This window comes from Oryza glaberrima, chromosome 12 (assembly GCF_000147395.1).
Source record: "Oryza glaberrima chromosome 12, OglaRS2, whole genome shotgun sequence".
In the NCBI taxonomy this organism is placed as follows: domain Eukaryota; kingdom Viridiplantae; phylum Streptophyta; class Magnoliopsida; order Poales; family Poaceae; genus Oryza; species Oryza glaberrima.
The window spans coordinates 23097593-23115538 of NC_068337.1; the positions used below are offsets into that span (position 1 = coordinate 23097593).

A 17946-nucleotide genomic window follows, 5' to 3' on the forward strand; every position below is an offset into this window, starting at 1 on the left:
TTTCCTATTACATTTTTGACTTTTTTTCAAGTCATAACCTTTAAGTTTAACTACATTTTTAGAAAAAAAACATAGCAATATTTTCAACCCAAAGTAGCATTTTATTCGTTCGCCGTAGCCATGATAATGCTCTTTTCTAAGCCTGTTACAAATTACAATGCATGGGTGTTTTACTAGTTCAATATTAAATTTAATAAAACTAAATTATAGTTGTAGATGATGTTAATTTTTTTTGGTAATTTTACTATTTTTGAGAAGTACCAGGAGGTACCATATTTTTAGTGTAAAATTATGTACCTCCATGTACAAATTAGATACCTACAGCCTCCAGGTAATTTATGAAATTGCGATAAACGGAAAGGGAAAACCCTGCTTGCCCGTCCCAGTTGCATCCCCGTGGGAGTTGATGAGCTGTCATCTAGCTTGATTTCCATGTGAGCACGCTTGGCGGGGAGCGTTCCCAGCGCCCGGTCACCATGACAGGGAAGTGCACCGGGATCTCCCTAGCGATGTCATCGACGATGGCTGGCGCGGTGTGGCCATGGAACGTGAGAGACATCCTCTCCAATGAGGGCGGCACGACGGCCGCAAGCAAGAGCTCGACGACATTGTACTCTTCACGGTCGCCGCCGGTGAGCCCATCCACGCTCACCTCTCGAAGGGAGTCGAGACGACGACCAAGCCTCGGCTTCGGCTGTCATCGTCACCATCTGTCATCCACGTGTGCCAGCTTTCTCGTGCTGGCGCCGCCACCACCCCCTCCTCCCGGCCTCCTAATATTAAAAAAAAACACATTTAGAGTGGAGATTTGCTCCGGTCGAAAAAAAAGTACCTCGAGGTACGGGTACCTTACGGTACCAAATCGTTTTGCGATTGTTGGATCTAACAATGTCCATCCTGCCCAGCTAGATGCAACAATTAGAAACGATTTCATACCGTGAGAGGTACTGGTACCTCGAAGTACTTTTTACTATGCCGGAGTAAATCTCTTTAGAGTGTGTTTGAGAGAGAGGGAGAGAAGAAATTGAAAATAAACATAAAATAAGCTGAGTCATTAGCGTATGATTAATTATGTATCACCTTTTAAAATAAAAAATGGATTAATACGGCTTTTCAAAACAATTTTCCTATAAACATTTTTTAAAAAATGTTTTATATAATGTTTAGCAGTTTGGGGAATGTGAGCGTGAAAAATGAGGGCACACGTTCCTGCTCTGCAAGAAACAATGAGGGAGCATACAAAGACTGAGAAGCAGTAGGGGCTTGTACGAATGTGAAGCCTTGTTAAGCTTGGTGTTCTGGCCAGTAAAATGAATCTAGTCATACATATGTTCAAATTTGTTGTACTAGAATGTGCCACACCAGTTCTACATTCGTTTTTTTGGACAAAGGGAGTAAATTACAATCCATACTATGTATTCTTAAAAATTCTTAAAAGTTCTCATATAATGTTATCCTTTAACCATATTCATTTACACAATAGCTAACTTTACATTTTAATTTGGACCACCATATTCTATCCATCTCTAAGTCCGGTGACTCAGTAATCACTTCGCACATTAACTCTCTCTTTCTCCATTTTCTTTTTCCATCCGACAGTTGGATAACTGATAGATCTAGCAAGAAAGCTCGGATATAGCGCCTTCGCTCTTCGTCGGGTCAGCTCCTGCCTTCCAAAGTCCCTGCAAGCCCGACATCTCCGACCTCAATGGCAACCATAACAATAGTGCGCATCACGATAGGGGAGGAGAAAAAGATATGTCGGTTACTAGAGGTTAAGGCCGCGCATGTAAAGGCAAAGGGGAGGAACGATGGTGGCTCAAGGAGAAAGAGCGGTGCGTAGAGTGGCAGTTAGCGGTTGCTGGTGGTATGAAGAATTTGTTGTTGACACAATCGTTTAATTTTTTCCAAAGTATTGATGATACGTGGGTCACCAGTTATATAAAGAAATAACACTAGCTAGTTTTAAAATACTGCCTTGTCCCAAAATAAGTGCAACCGTGAAAATCCGTGTCGAACTTTTGACCGTCTGTCTTTGAAAAGCTTATGAAAAAATTAAAATAAATTAGTCACACGTAAAATATTATTCATGTTTTATCATCTAATAACAATAAAGATAGAGAAAATCTACACAACAGTATCCCGTCACAACGGGATAAGGTCTCATCTACCTTATCTCCTTCGATCCCTTCCCCACCACAATTTCTCTCTCTCTCTCTCTCGTCAGGAGAAGTCCAAGAGCATGGAGATGAAGCCAGCTGGGAGGAAGGGGTCGTTGTCGTCGTCTCGGCGGCCGAGGTGGACGACGACGGCACGACGTCTGCGAGGTCGGGGCGGCGTCGAGGGTGATCTCGTCGCGCCTCCTCGACGCCGTCCTCCGCCCGCTGCGGCGCCGCTTCTTCTACTGGCGCTCCCCGTCGCTGTCGGCGCCGAGGCCTCTCCCCTCCTCCCTCGGACTCCTTGCCAAGGTCTCCGTCGCCCTCGCGATCCACCAGCGCCATCGTCCTTGTCCACTGCTCCCGCCGCCTCCTTGCCGGTGAGTGCAGGTGGCTCCTCCTCCGCCACTGCAGAAGAAGAAGAAGCCGGCGGTCTCGGTGCCTCTGTCACCGCAACGCTGGCGACAACCTGCTCTAGAACCTCTACCTCCTCTATTTCGCCATCAACTTCAAGATGAAGTTGTTGAAGCGCATGTTCCTGGAGATGGTCGCCGCCGACTTCCGGCCGGACCTCACCATCTTCTGCGTCTGTGCCACGGCCTTCTCTATCAGGTATTAATCGCGATACCTCAGTATCAAGCCTGGTACCCAAGTATCAGGCCTGTGTTAACAGTGAAATTTGGTAAGCCCGAAGTAGTCATAGGCTTAGAGTCAGCATCGGCTTCGAAGTCCTGAGATTAGCCGATGAGAGTTGTCAAGTCATCAGTTGTCGGATTCTTGCTATATTCGGTTAAGGAAATTGATCTACTAAAGGAAGCTTATTTAGAAGAGACTGAGTTCGAAGAGAATGCAGCATGTCAAGTTATCTATTAATTAGGAATAGTTTGTTAGTTTCCTTTTATCTTTAGGAAAGTGTGTTTAGTGTCATATAAGGACTTTATCTTTTCCTTTTATCTTTAGGAAAGTTTCTTTCTTGTCCGACAAGGACTTGTATCAACTCATGGGTATAAATATATACACCCGGGGTCTATGTAATCTATCTTCATGATCAATACAATTCGGCGCATCGCCACCTTTTACCTTTTCTACTTTATTTTATCGTCCGGCGGGACTTGGCACCTGACGCGGGGCTGCATTGGTGTTCGATCTCCGGCGAAGGGGTAAGTCCAATGTTCCATCGGCCCAGGCAATTGTCTCATCTACGTCGGCGTCGTTCAAGGCTGCATCAGTACATTCGACCTCTTAGATTACTCTGGTTTGGATAATATATTTGCCTACCTATTTATCATATGTCTCTGTTAATCTAGTCTTAGCATATCAATTTAGCTCTATCGGCTGCTTCTCGTTTTAGGGTTTCTGCCGGTATCGGCTAAATTGCGTTGCTAGATTAGATTAGCTTAGACATCTACCACCCTGAAAACTCAGTCAACGGCTTGATTGTCTAGATATTATGTTTCTTTTCATATTTAGTGCTGCATCAGTTAAGTTTGATCTACTAAGTCGTGCTTAGAACCATAATCTCTAGCCTGCTTCTTGATTGCCAATAAGGGTTTCATCGGGGTTTCAGCCGGTGAGTTATCTGGACGTTGCATCAGCTCATAAGGATTGCATATACATATAAGTTAGATTTAGCTGATGACAACAAAGGTTTCATTGTTTAATCTAATCTTGTGGATTTCATGACATCGGACCTCCAGCCGATATGTGCTTTAACCTTCGGATCGATGCTTATTTATCATATCATTATTTGCCGATTGGTTTATATTGGATTATATTGTTATTTTATTATATCATCATCAGCCGATTGCCTATATATCATTATCTACATTGGACATATAGCCGATTGCTTAAACCCTATCGCTATCGGCTGGTATCGGCATCGGCTATTATCGGCTATCGGCTGGAACTACTCCATCGGCTTGTTAGCCGATCGGCTGTTTTGATGTACTATTTGCATATCTTGTCAGTTGCAGGATCAAACTGACTGGCACGCCCGCATCTCATCAACCTTTGGACCTGCACAGGAGTTAAGCAGATCTTCCAGGCCGATTTGTTCGATTTTTTCGTCAACAGCCTGGTACCCAGGTACCAAAGTCTGTGATACCTAGATACCAGCCGGTACCAAGTACCAGTCGGTACCAAATGTACCAGGTACCATGTACCAGCTGGTACCCAAGGTACTAGGTGCCCGGGGAAACGCACGTGGAAGCTAACGGAAAGAAAGGGGAGGAGTCACTTAAAATATCCCGTTCTAACAGGATCCCGTTCTATAGTCTTTCTCATAAAAATACTAATCATAAAAAATTTTTTAAATAAGACAAAAGGTTAAACGTTGAACGGAGGGAGTGGTAAATAAATAAAAGAATATTGAGTCGAGTATCTCGTAAAAGAAAAAGAAATCTGTCGTTGTCTCCTCCGCTCCTTGCGCCGCCGCCAAGACGAGTCGCGGACTCGCGGCTGAACAGGGGAGGGCTGGGCGGCGATCTCCATCGCAGCGGAGGGGAGGGGAGGGGATCCTGGTGCGTCCTCTTTCTGATTCATCTCTCTCTCTCTCTCCCACCCCACCGGGACTGGAATTTGCTTGCGCTTCTCTTCTAGATCTCCTCCTCCTCCTTAATTTGATAGCCTTAAACCTCTCTTAAATAATTCAAGTAATAACAGTTTGTTTGTTCACCCAAAAGTTTGGGGGTTCAACTGAACCCCCATGTCCCAAGTTGGATCCGCCCCTGATGTTTTGTGATTTTGGGTGGCCATTTTGGGGACTTGGGTGCAATGTTGCCCACCCTGGTACAATCTGCATTTAATTTTTTTATTCAACCTGCAAAGTTATGCAAATTTATGGCGTCAATTGAAATGGATGGCTAATACCTAGCTCAATGTGCAATTAACTCTTTTTCATTCACGCAAATGTCGCAGGGTCTCGAGTGGATCCACCCATGGTTCTTCCCCAGCAAAACGCAGGATTGATGTAGGCCGATGGCTCTGCGAGCTTTATACGCAAGCTGCAGCTCAGCGTTTCTGATGGCCTTCCTCATGCGGCGCCTGTTCCAGAACTGAGTACACAAGAGCATGAATTGGTGGGTAATTCATTCTGACTGCTTCACGTCTGTTCCTTTCATTCTCAGTGGGAATTGGTGCTATGCTTCTTTTATGTGTATGATCATGTAGATATGCACTATATTGGTGTTGCACATGTTACAGGTTAAAAGTGTTTTCCAAGTGCTCCAAGGCTTTGACACGGTCTTGCTCTACTGGGATAAGACTGCACCTGGATACTGTGATAAAGCAGGGGTCTATGTTTCGCACCTGTCGCAGACCAGCCTCAGAGCTGTGCTCAAGCCTTTTCTGTTTGCTGCGACATGCTTGAAGCAGGTGGAGCTCTTTGTTGGGAGGGTAAGATCGTGCGGTCATGGAACTCCGACGCTGAGTGCATTTGCTAGTTCGGTCGATTCTTGGCTAATGGTGAGGTTGCAATTCAGACTGTGCATATATTTTTCGGGGATGATGTTTGTTTTGTCCGAAATTACATTGTTGTCATGTTAATATCAGAGGCTCCGCAAAGCAGCTCTGAAGGAGGAAGAGCAGTTGTTTCTTTCAGTTGACAGGACTATAACTCTGCTGGGATTGACTGATTCTACGTCAAGGTCATGGTCTATTCTACTATAACATTATTTTTCTTCCTCAGAGTGACCATTACTTTAGTCAAGGACCTCTTACTGTTGTACGAAATGGATAACTAGGTTAGTTTTTAGTAGTGATGTTGTATGCTACTATAGGTGATTCTAGAGACATCAGCAACTCTATGTAATGTGTGATGGCAAAAAAAGTTGCATAGAGATATGAGATTATAGAGACATGATAGTATAGTCTTTTTTTTTCCTTTTTACCTTTTTAGGTAGTTTTCTAAAAGCCAGAGAGGACTGTACAACTGACAACTTGTGTTTTCAGTTTCATGCTTCTTTATCACTTGACAGATTGTGGCTTTCACTCACCCCATAATATAAAATCTTATGCAGTTTATGTTCTGGAGCAGAACATTTGTATCAAGTTGTGCAAGGAGCTGTGCCTGATGCCTTTTGGAATTCTGGCGCACAGATGGCATCTAGTGAAGTGGCGGTTCATGCTGTAAACCATCTTTTTAAGAAGTTAAATGAAGTCTGTCTTGTGGAAGATGGCGAGGTTGCCACAAAAAAGCCAGTTGTCCAAATACTTGGTCTTATTTGTTTATTAACAGAATGTTCAACCCTCTTACATTTGAAATCTTTATAAATTCCAGGGTGAACCTTATCATATGCTGCTTGTGATATTCGCTGGAACCTTGTTACCATATCTCCAGTGTCTTGATTCCTGGCTCTATGATGGTATTCTTGATGACCCTTATGAATAGGTATTGAAGGAAGACATTTTTTGAACTACATTTTGAAATTATTAACTGGTATTCTTAAATTTAAAGTTTTCTCTACACATTAGCTGTGAAATACTGTAAGGATGGCCTCTATCCTTTGCTCGACCTGAGCTACCTTGGTTCAAACATAAATCATGATAATATCATTATGTTATAAATGCAATTTTTTTTTGTTGGATTGGCGCTTGGCAGAGATCTTAATCCTATTCGATTTGTCTCCTGAAAGTCACATATAAGTATATGCAATTATGATCCTGACCTGTATATCTTCTACTCCGTATGAGCACACTATAATCCTTTCTAGTATAAGGTTATTACTCTTGTGTCTGAAATGTTTCTTTGTGTTGGGCTCATTTTTTAAGTTTGGTGAGTCTTATAAACCCTTCCGTTTTATTAATGCCTGCTGAGGAGTTGCGTGTGATCATGTAGTTAAACATTACCTCGATGCCTAATGTAATCCTGTTAGGGATGTAAGTCCTTTAATTTTAATTTTATTGAGCAACTGTCATGAAATGTGTTACTTAAATTTGCATTTTTAAAACTTCCCTGTTGTGGTTTGGGAACCTGTTTTCTGCAGATGTTCTTTTACGCGAACAAAGCAGTTACAATAGATCAACCAGCATTCTGGGAAATGAGTTATATGCTCAGAGTACGAGGACCACGAACTGATAGCTCATCAACATTAGCTGACAATGAATCTATCAGGAAAAAGGAATTAATCAACCAGGAAGCAACTGCTGCAGCAGCTCTCTTGAAATCTAGCAATCAAGGTTGCGCGGATATATTATGCCCAGTGTTCTTGAAAGATATTGCAAGAGCCATTTTATCTGCTGGGAAATCATTTCAGCTTGTTCAGCATGTTCAAGAGACACATCGGATTCAAACTCGTGAAGTCGTACATGAGTTTAATGTTGATCAGCATGGCAATTACATTAGTCAACAGAAGTTTCGGCCTGATACCTCAAGTATAAGAATTCAAGATAAGTGTGAAGATATTATTGAAGAATCTGCAGGCCAGTTTGGAAATAATGCTTGCAAAATGGGTTTCTTAACCTTGTCTGAGAGTTTCTTGATATGCCTATCTGGTCTGTTGGAAAATGGTGACCATGTTGATGATTACTTAAGAAAGTTGTGTGCTGATCATGCTCCAGTTAACAAATCAATTGTGCACAGTAAGAGTAATGTACAAGAAACAGAAGAGGCATGTGGAGAAAACAGCTCTGAGAAGACTTGGTTAAAGCTCCTAAGAGATGCTACATCAGGCAGGGACTATGACGGCATGGAGAAAACTTTAGCAAAAAATGCTGTTATGAGGGATCCAACATTTGTCCCTGGAGATCATCAAGATGTATCTTCCACTGCAGTAGAAAGCCATTTCAACCTATCTTGCTATGAAAACCCAGGGATCACTGCTTGTCAAGAAATACTAGAGAGGAACAAAAACTCCTGGAGTGACTTAAATATCTCTAAAAGTTTCCATCTTCCTCCACTGAATGATGAGAACATACGGAAGTCTATATTTGGTGATAGAGACTCTTCAGGGACTAGCCCTGGTGATACCCTATCTACAACATATTTCCCCAGACTAGACGGAACTGATTACAAGTTTGGTTTTCAGTTTGATGATTCAGAATATATCCGCCAAGAGGATGACAGGAGAACCTTGGAGTCTCTCTATACATTCCCGACTCTTCTGCCATGTGTAAATGTGAGACTGATTCTGAAGTATAGTTTCTTGTTCATGTTTTCTTATTAGTTGTTAACCTTTTCACCCTTCAGGAAAATGTCCCGCTGTCAGAGATCTTACCTTTGCAGAAAGATAGCACACTTGCCTCAAGAGCTTTGAAGTTTATTCAGAGCATGAGTTTGAGAGATCCTCTTCAACCAGTTGGTATCATCCAAGAATGCCTTTCTAAATGTATAAAGAGACAGGTCTGCTCAAACATTATACTAGCATTTAGTTATTTACGTTATATATCTTGTTAGTCATCCGTATAACAGGTTTTTGCATTTTCCCCCTCAACAGGTTGATCAAATTGGCAAGCAAATCTTGTCAAAGCTAATGGGTGACTGGAGGTTAATGGACGAACTCTTTGTTTTACGTGCTATTTATTTGCTAGGGTCAGGTATTATGCTATCAACCTATCATTGAGCTGTTCTTAACCTCTCGCAATATTTTCCCTGAAAAAATCTTTTTACTATGTCTAGGTTAAATACATGTTTCATCAAAGAAACAAACATTATTTTCAAACCAAATGTAGAAATAAATACAATTCTATTGACCAACTTGAGCCTTCAGGTGACATGCTGCAGCAGTTTCTGGTAACAATTTTTGACAAGCTCGATAAAGGAAATCCCTGGGATGATGATTTTGAGTTGAATACTTTGCTACAGGTGATTCACTATGCTAATCTAGTGCGACAAAATTGATGCCACATTAGAATCTTAATAGCTTTATCAATTTTTGTCTGCAGGAATCCATAAGAAACTCAGCTGACAAAATGCTCCTGACTGCGCCAGATTCTTTGGTTGTCTCGCTAGCAAAGCATGATACGCGCAACGATGAAGAAACTACATCAATTTCTAGGAAAGGTCGTGCACAAGGTTTTGGCATTGAGGCACTTGATGTGCTTAGTTTTACATATAAGGTATGCACAAAACAGCACCAATATTCTGCGTTCTTTACCATGTGTTCATGTTATGCTGTTGGGTGGCAGGTGTCTTGGCCTCTTGATCTGATTGTCAATACGGAGGCACTGAAGAAGTATAACCAGGTACTTACTTTCTAGACTAATTATTTAACAGTGCCATGTATTTGATGGCTTTTGACCTTTTGCTGTTTTGCTCGATCAGGTCATGGCATTCTTACTAAAGGTCAAGCGTGCAAAGTTTATTTTGGACGAAACTCGAAAGTGGACGTGGAAGGTACTTATCCATCCTATAACCCTGTCACCATCTTATGGAATCTATTTATTTATTTATTTTTCATGTTGTCGTCTGATAAATCTGGAAACAGTATAAACTCATATAGTGTTTGATAGTTGGGTACGTGAATCTGCTCTAACTTCTCAATATGATAGCTTCATTCTGATGTATCAAACCTTTCCGCACTGGCAGGGCGGAGGCAGCACTACGCATAATTTTAAGCAACATTTAATAGTTGAGCAGAAGCTCCTTCATTTTGTTGATGCATTTCATCAATATGTCATGGATCGGGTGAGTTGGGTATTTTTGATCCATTCCTTTCTACATCTCTCTACTGTACTCATGACGCAGTTTTGAGTAGGTATACCATAGTGCGTGGACTGAGCTTTGTGATGGCATGGCATCCGCCACTACACTGGATGAAGTCATGGAAGTTCATGAAGCATACCTCTCTTCTATTCAGCGACAATGCTTTGTGGCCTCTGATAAGTTGGTGAGTAACTTGTCGTTCTTATTACAATCATCAAAGCTTAATTCCAAAAACTTTATTCTAGCTAAGATTGTTCATTGCGGCAATTGCCTGTGTGCAGTGGGCCCTCATAGCCAGTCGAGTTAAGACCATTCTTGGATTGGCACTTGACTTCCACAACATAGAACAGACTCTTGGTACTGGTGGAACTGCTCCAGCCGTCAAGGCAAGATGTGAGATGGAAGTGGATCGCATCGAGAAGCAATTTGACGAGTGCGTTGTATTTCTCCTGCGGGTATGTTTCCATCTACTACCAGCAAAACTCGATGATCTCCTATGTTGTCTGAACTTGGTATTTTCAGTAGATTCATGACAATCTCAATATCCCTTTTCAGATCCTATCTTTCAAGCTCAATGTTGGTCACTTCCCCCATCTGGCGGATCTCGTTACGAGAATCAATTACAACCACTATTACATGTCTGACAGCGGAAGCTTCTCTGCCATCCCTGGATCTCGGCCACGGTAGCAGTCTTGCAGTGCTCATAGGAATATAGGATCTTAGGTGTTGCTCTCCATTTTGTGGGGAATGTATATACTGGATTTGTAAAGTGTGGTCAATGCTGATGCAGCCAGGAAGGCATCACCATATCCCAGGATGCAAATGCATTCTTACAGAATGTTTAGGGATTTGTAGGTTGTAAGTTTTGTGCCAGTATGGTTTTCTGTAAGCTGTAAATTTTTGCGCCAGTCTGTTGTTGTTGTTGTTGTTGTTTAAATACTTATCCCACGTTCACTTTCAATGATGGCTTAAATACAAGTCGTTTGCCATCGCGTTCAATTGAGGCTTTGTTGAAAGAGATTTACTCCGGTACAACATAAAGTATCTCGAAGTGCCAAATCGTTTCCGATCGTTGGATCTATCTAGGTAGGATGGACATTGTTAGATCCAACGATCGGAAATGATTTGATACTGTGAGGTACCGGTAGCTCAAGCTCGAGGTACTTTTTGTTTGACCGGAGCAAATCTTTCTTTTTCCTTTTTGTTGGACCGGTAGCTCGAGGTCACTTGGAGTGCATGGTGACCGGCAGGGCCAGCGTGGAGTCGGACGTGTACAGCTTCGGCGTCACGCTCCTTGAGCTCGCCTGCGGCAGGTGCCCGGTGATGACGCGGCCGGACGGGAGCGCCGTGCACCTGGCGCAGCGGGTGCGGGAGCTGCACGACGCCGGGAGGGTCACCGCCGCCGCCGACGGACGGCTGAACGGAGGGTTCGACGGCGACGAGATGGAGCGCGTGCTGGTGGTCGGGCTGTGGTGCGCGCACCCCGACCGCGGCATGAGGCCGGCCATCAGGCAGGCCGTCAACGTGCTACGGTTCGACGCGCCGCTGCCGAGCCTCCCGCCCCCGGCGAAAATGCCGGCGGCGCCGCCGGCGATGGTTGACACGTCCTGTTCTGTCAGGAGCGAGTCTTCTTATGGAGATGATCCCATATGGGAGGTACCAAAGGATATCAAACGTTCTAGCGAGTCTACGAGTTAAGGATGCAAGCGGGCAAACCCAACACCGTATGAAAGGTCGCTTGTTGGTTTATTTCTCATATGTTAGTACACTTTTAGAAAAAGAAAACAAGTGGAATAAACTGAAAAAATAAAATAAAATCGTGCTCGAACACCCCACTTGTATCCCTATGACTAGAAGTCTGGAACAACTTCTTTCTCTTGACTCCTACCCACATCATTTGTGATTTGAATTTCATCCTGCATTGGAACATATATAGAAGTAAATTTCTCAAAATCACTCGGAGTCCAATCTAGAACTTGAATAAGGTGAACCGTATTCACCTTATTGTTGGAAGTGTATAATTTTGTTATATAAGACTATTATATTCATGATTTTATTGTACAAGGTATTGTTTATGGTAAAGTTTATTTTTTACATAATGATATAAAACTAATATTTATTTACTTATTAAAAGAGTATATGTAGCATTTTTTATGCTAGTTCAACATTTTTTCATGTCCTATATATTTTATAGGAATGCTTTCCAAAACTATGTTTATCATTTAAAGAAAATTCTACACATACTTTTTAATATTTGTTAAAATTTATATGTACAAAAAACTTACAAATATTATAATCATACAATAAATTTATATACTTGCAACAAAATAGTTTACAAATTTCTACATATTCCCCATGTATTGAAGGGTAAAACTGACTTTTCTATACCTATTAAATGGTCAACTGATGGTCAATTGACAACAAGGGTATAAAAGGGATCTAAATCAAATTTTAGAGGTATACAAGGGATCGAAGAAAATTTAGGGGCATAAAAAGGATCGGCTAAAATTTCAGAGGTATGGAATGAATTTTCTCTTAGTTTACTGTGTTGTTCTTCCTTTGCCGCAAGTGCCCTAGTAAGTAGTAAGCCTAACCTCGAGTCCATGCTTTAATCTGCCAATACGCGAAGGTTAGAGGGGTCGGAGAATTAGTTGACGAACCCCAATCACTGAAATTCGTGTTAAAAATTTGATCATATCACGAAAGTACCTTCTCATCAGTAAACCTTCGTGTCAATCCTTGATCACTACTAGCTTTGTGGAGTAAACATATCACGTCAATACTACCTCCGTTGTATATTACTTATCGCTTGACTTTTTCTTGCAACGTTCGACCATTCATTTTATTTAAAAAATTAGCGCAGATATAAAAAATAGTAAGTCATACTTAAAATGTTTTTGATAATAAAACAAGTCACAAACAAAATAAATGATAATTCTAAAATTTATTAAATAAGACTAATGATCAAACTTTACAAATAAAAACTCAAAGTGACAAGTAATATGGGATGGAGGTAGTACTACCTCTATATTTTAATATATGGCGCCGTTAAATTTTTGTCTACCATTTGACCATTCGTCTTATTCAAAAAAAAATGTAATTATCATTTATTTTATTGTGACTTGATTCGTCATCAAATGTTCTTTAAGTATGACATAAATATTTTCATATTTGTACAAAAATTTTGAATAAAACGAATGGTCAAACTGTAACGCCCCGCTTCTCGTGGGACGTTAAAAACTAATTCGGCAAAATCCTATATGCAAAAATTTTGTTCGAGTGAGAGTCTAAGTCATGCCGTGGATCTCAATTCAATCTCCATCATTGTTCCCTCTCGTCGCCATCAAAATCCCCCACCTCAAGATTCCAATTCCGATTCAATTTTCCAAAGGTCAATCGCCTCCTTTGAATCCTCGGCAAACACTGGTCCTGATTCCAAAATATCCGAGTCCACCTTGAATCCATTCCTTGATTCCTCCCTGAACCCTCGAGTTCGGATATCGAACTTGAATCCAAATCCAAACTCCAATTCTCTCCAAATCAGCCTCCTCTGTGAAAGTCTAAATCGCCTCCCTCAAGTTTTGTGGGCCGATCATGTTCCCCCTCGGCCCATCTCCCCTCTGCCTATCTCCTCCCTCCTCCTCGCACCTGCATAGCACGTGCGCCGCCCGAGAGAGCGTCATCTCTCTTCCTCTCTCTCTCTCGCCGGTCGACCACTTCCGCCTTGCCGATTCCCGCTGTCGCGGTTTGAACCCTCCCGCCGCCGCCATTCGATTTTTCGCCGCCGCCCATCGGTTTCCCACGCGCGCGCGCTTGCTCGTGGCTAGCCACTCGGTCGCCGCCGCGTCAGCCCTGACGCCGCCCGTGACCGCGTGCCGCCCGGCCCCGCCCGCTTTTGCCGCCACCATCCCGAGCCACTCCACGCCGCTAACCACCAAAAAACGGGAGCCAGAGCTTGCGCCTCTGCTTCCTCCCTCACCCAAAGTGGCAAGGGACCAAGTCCCCTTCCCCTCTCCTTTTTCCTTTTTTCCTTCCCAGACCGGCGCCCTACCTCTGTTGCTTGCGCCGCGGACAGAGCGCCGCTGACGCTGCCGCAGCAACTCGACGCCCCACCTTGACCACGCGCTAGCTCGCCGCGTTGCCCCTCGCGCTCCCTTGATTCAATTCACGCCGTCCGATCCACCGCCTTCGCCGCTCCTTGCATCCTTGTCGTCCGCCGCTCTTGCGTCGCCCGTGACCGCCAGCCGAGCGCTCGACCGCCAAGTCGGTTCCACCTCCCCAAACCGACCACGCCTCCGCTATAAAAACCCGAGCCCCTCCCATCGAATCCTCCTCTCATTTCACTTCCATCACCGCCGCGCCATTGTTGCTGCTCGCCCCGCTCTCGCCGTCGCCGTTCGCCGCCGAGCACCGAAGGAGCCGGTGCGTGTGTAGACGCGTGACGAGGAGCTCTGGGCGCCACCTCTCCCTCCCTTCTTCCCCGGCCGCGCACCCTCGGTGCCGCGTCGCACCGCCGCCGCGACTCCATCCACGCCGCCGACGCCGCTCCTCTCTCGTCGGTGAGCGCCCCCCCGTCCTCTCCCTTCCCTAGGCTCTAGGCGACTTCACCGTCCTTGTCCCCTCGTGCCTAGATGCTCGCTTGGCTCCACCGTCGCCGTCGTAGCCACCGTGCGTCTTTGCTCTGTTCCGGAGGTCGCTCGCCGTCGCCATGACTCCCTAGGCTAGCTCGTCGCCGACCGTCGCTTGAAACGAGTTCCCGGAGCCGTGTAGAAGCTCCTTCCCCGGTGAATTGGACTCCCATTGCCCCGGCGAGTTTTCCCCATTTCTCCGCTGGCGACGGTCGCCGCCGCAATCCGCCGCCGTCGGCCCTTCTCTCGCAGATTCCTTGCGCCACGACCCTCCCCGTGTCCCCTTGAACCTTCCCAGACTGCCGCCCGAGTCATCGGCCTCCCCACCCACTCCCGTGCCATGCCGCCCCTTCCGCCACCGCATAGCGTCGCCGCGAGTTCGAACGCGGAGACCATTGGGTCCCGTGCCCTCGCTTGCGCGTCGCAACTGCGAATTGGTTCGGCTAAGCCCAACCCCGCATCCCCTCGTCCCTTCTCTCGCGCATTCGCGTCTGGCATCCGACGAGCTTCGCCGCCGCCGCCAGCCGCCATCGCGCATCCTCTCCCAGATCCAAGCCATGGAATGGCTTCCCTTTCTCCTCCTCTCGCCCCCGGTGCCTGCATCCCCCTCCGGCTCGCCGCCGCTCGCCGGAACCCATCGGCTGCTGAGCGCCGTCCGATCTCCGGGCGCGCCACCTCGTCCCCTCTCGCCTTGCCACCATGGCATCCATGCCACCTCAGCCTGCCGGCCCCGCTTGACCCAGTCAGCGCCCGCCCGCGCGCATGCCTGGCTCGGCTCGGCCTCGCCCGCCCGGCCGTGGGCCATCCCTTCCACACCCGGGCCGTGCCCCCTCTCCCTCGGTCCGACCTCATAAAGTCCACTTTCAGTCCCTCCCTCTAAGCCCAATGCCCATCCCTCATGAGCTAAAGTCCATATTTCCTCCCTCCACCAAATCAGTTCCCATACACAAATGTCTCTCCCCCTTGTTGGCCCCACATGTCAATGAAAGCAAAGAATATTCTTGAGAATATTCTTTTCTAAAAATTCCACCAATTTATTTATTATTTCTATAAATTCAATAGATCCTTTTTTCCTTGTCCAGAAAATCCAAATAAACTTCCAAAATTCATATCTCTCGATCCGTAGCTCCGATTGACTCCGTTCCACTTCTAGTATTTCTATAAAATTGAGATCTATTTAATGGCACTATTAATTAGCCTAAATAGGATTTTTTTTGGTCTTTTGTTTAGGTTTTCGTTTGTTTGCATATAGTTGCGGTTACTGGATTTTCGTCGATCGTGGTTTTCTCGAAGACTCGCGAAGCTTCGTGAAGACCTTGAGTAAGGCAAGTCACCCTTTGACCAATTGCTCATATAATTGAAAATTCATTATTAATTTGTTTGCAATTCGCATTATTAGTGAAAGGGTCAATTAGGCCTAGAGGGGGGGTGAATAGGCTAATTTAAAACTTAAGAAATGCGGAAGCAGTAATTTTCGGAGCTAGGCTGGGAATTTTCGAAACTTCCGAAAGGATTTTCGGAACTTCCGAAAATGCACAGAGCAGCGCACACAAAATGAAAAACTCTAGATCTAAAAGTCTATAACAGGGAATACAAGGCACAATCAGCAACTAGACCAATAGCGGTACAAGCAAGCAAAGCTAGAGGAGAGGGATGAAGAAATATCACCAAGATGTAGCTCCCAAAGTTGTTCGCCAGAGTTCAAATCCTTGAGGGGATTCTACTCTCCGTTGAGGAGCTCACTAAGAGCCGGGTCTTAGCTAACCCTTTCCTCAAGAGGTTGCACTAAGCACTCCTCCTTCCACTAAGAGGTATCTCTTCCCTTGCGGAGGCGAGATCCGGCCTTCACAAACTTCTCCCGGCCAACCACAAGTAGATCGGTGGCTCGGGAGTGACACCTAACCGTCTAGGAGTCCTCAACCTCCAAGAGTAAAAGATGATGCAAAGAACTCCCGGAGATGATGCAAGTGCTCACAAATCTTCACAAAGACCACAAGTAGCACCCACACAAACTCGAATCCACACTCTCACACACACACACCAAATCCGAATCAAACACGGGTAGAGAGATGAATCGAGGAAGCAAGGCTCAAATAAACTAGAGAGAGAGAGCAAGCCAAGGGTACAAATAGTTGGAATGGAACCAGCAGCCCTCACAAGTGAGGGGAGGTGGGTATTTATACCCACAGCACAAATCTGCCCGTTGGAGTGCAATAAAAGGGATTTTCGGAACTTCCGAAAATTCCAGATCTGAGAAAAAAATCGAAGTCAACGCAATTTTCGAAACTTCCGAAAAACATTTTCGGAACTTCCGAAAATTTCCAGAACGCTTCTGTGTATTTTCGAAACTTCCGAAAATGTCCAGAGAGCTCTCAAACGGTTCTGTGTATTTTCGGAACTTCCGAAAATTTCCAGAACGCTCCAAAAGAGAAATGCTTCGAAGAAAAATCGATTTTGAGCACATGCATCACTCCTTATATGTCTATGCATCATCCCTCTTAATAGTACGGCTTCCCTACGACACAATGCGAGGAAAAAAGATACAATATACCATTTGATCATTGCCGCATTTCATCGCGATATCGCATTCACGGGATATGCATTGTATTACAACACGTTGAGGACTTAACAACCTTCACATTTGCTTGAATAAAAATGTTAGTCCTCTCTAATCGCATTGTAATCCATCATCAAAATCATTAGGGGCCTAGATGCACTTTCAATTAGCAACACACGTTTATAACATGCTTGGCCTCGGTTTGCGTGCCAAACCGACGGACCTACCCAGTAGTCGCACTAATTCCTGTAGGCTGTACTACCCTGATTCCTTGTCGCTCCACCTTTGTGGTACTTCGGTATCCGTGCTCTCTGAGCGCGTATAACAACTATTCCACATACATCGTTGTTTGTCGATAATCTGGGAAATGGGTTTGAGAAGGCTTTTAAACCCGACATGTGGTGTCGGTGTGTTAGAAAATAAAATGAATTGTGAAAACTCGCGATACGGGTGTTGTGCCTGGGTGGCGTCGTCCCGTATTCGCATATAAGGACCGATTCCTGTGGGAAATTCATCAAGCATAACAAGTGCAACCACATGGTGGTATGGGACACCCTGGCTAAGTAATTAGCTGCTTTTGGGAAATCTTGTATGCCAATAGAGGCGGAAAGCCGGGATGTGGGGGTAGAGGCATCCTGGGAGTCCGAAACAGAGGAAGGCACCCGAGAGTCCTAAAAGGAAAGCCGGAGTTGGCCCGATGTTGGTCAGGGAGACCCTCTATGTGGCATGAGGTGACCCAGAAGTTAGCTTTGGAAATGCCTTGTCGCGAATCTCCCTTTTTCCAGCCGTGCGTCATGAACACGGGTTAGGTGATGGGAGCAAGTTCGCGTTGTGTGGGTAAAGTGCACCCCTCTGCAGAGGTTAACTAACTGTTCGAACAGCCGTGCTGTTAACAGCGAAATTTGGTAAGCCCAAAGTTACCATCAGCTCAGAGTCAGTATCGGCTTCAAAGTTCTAGAATCAGCC

General features: G+C 44.8%; 1 pseudogene; it reads left to right on the forward strand.

The window, feature by feature from the left end:
* Positions 1–5089: 5089 nt before the first annotated feature.
* LOC127757500 (uncharacterized) lies at positions 5090–10794 on the forward strand (annotated as a pseudogene).
* The last annotated feature ends 7152 nt before the right edge of the window (positions 10795–17946 follow it).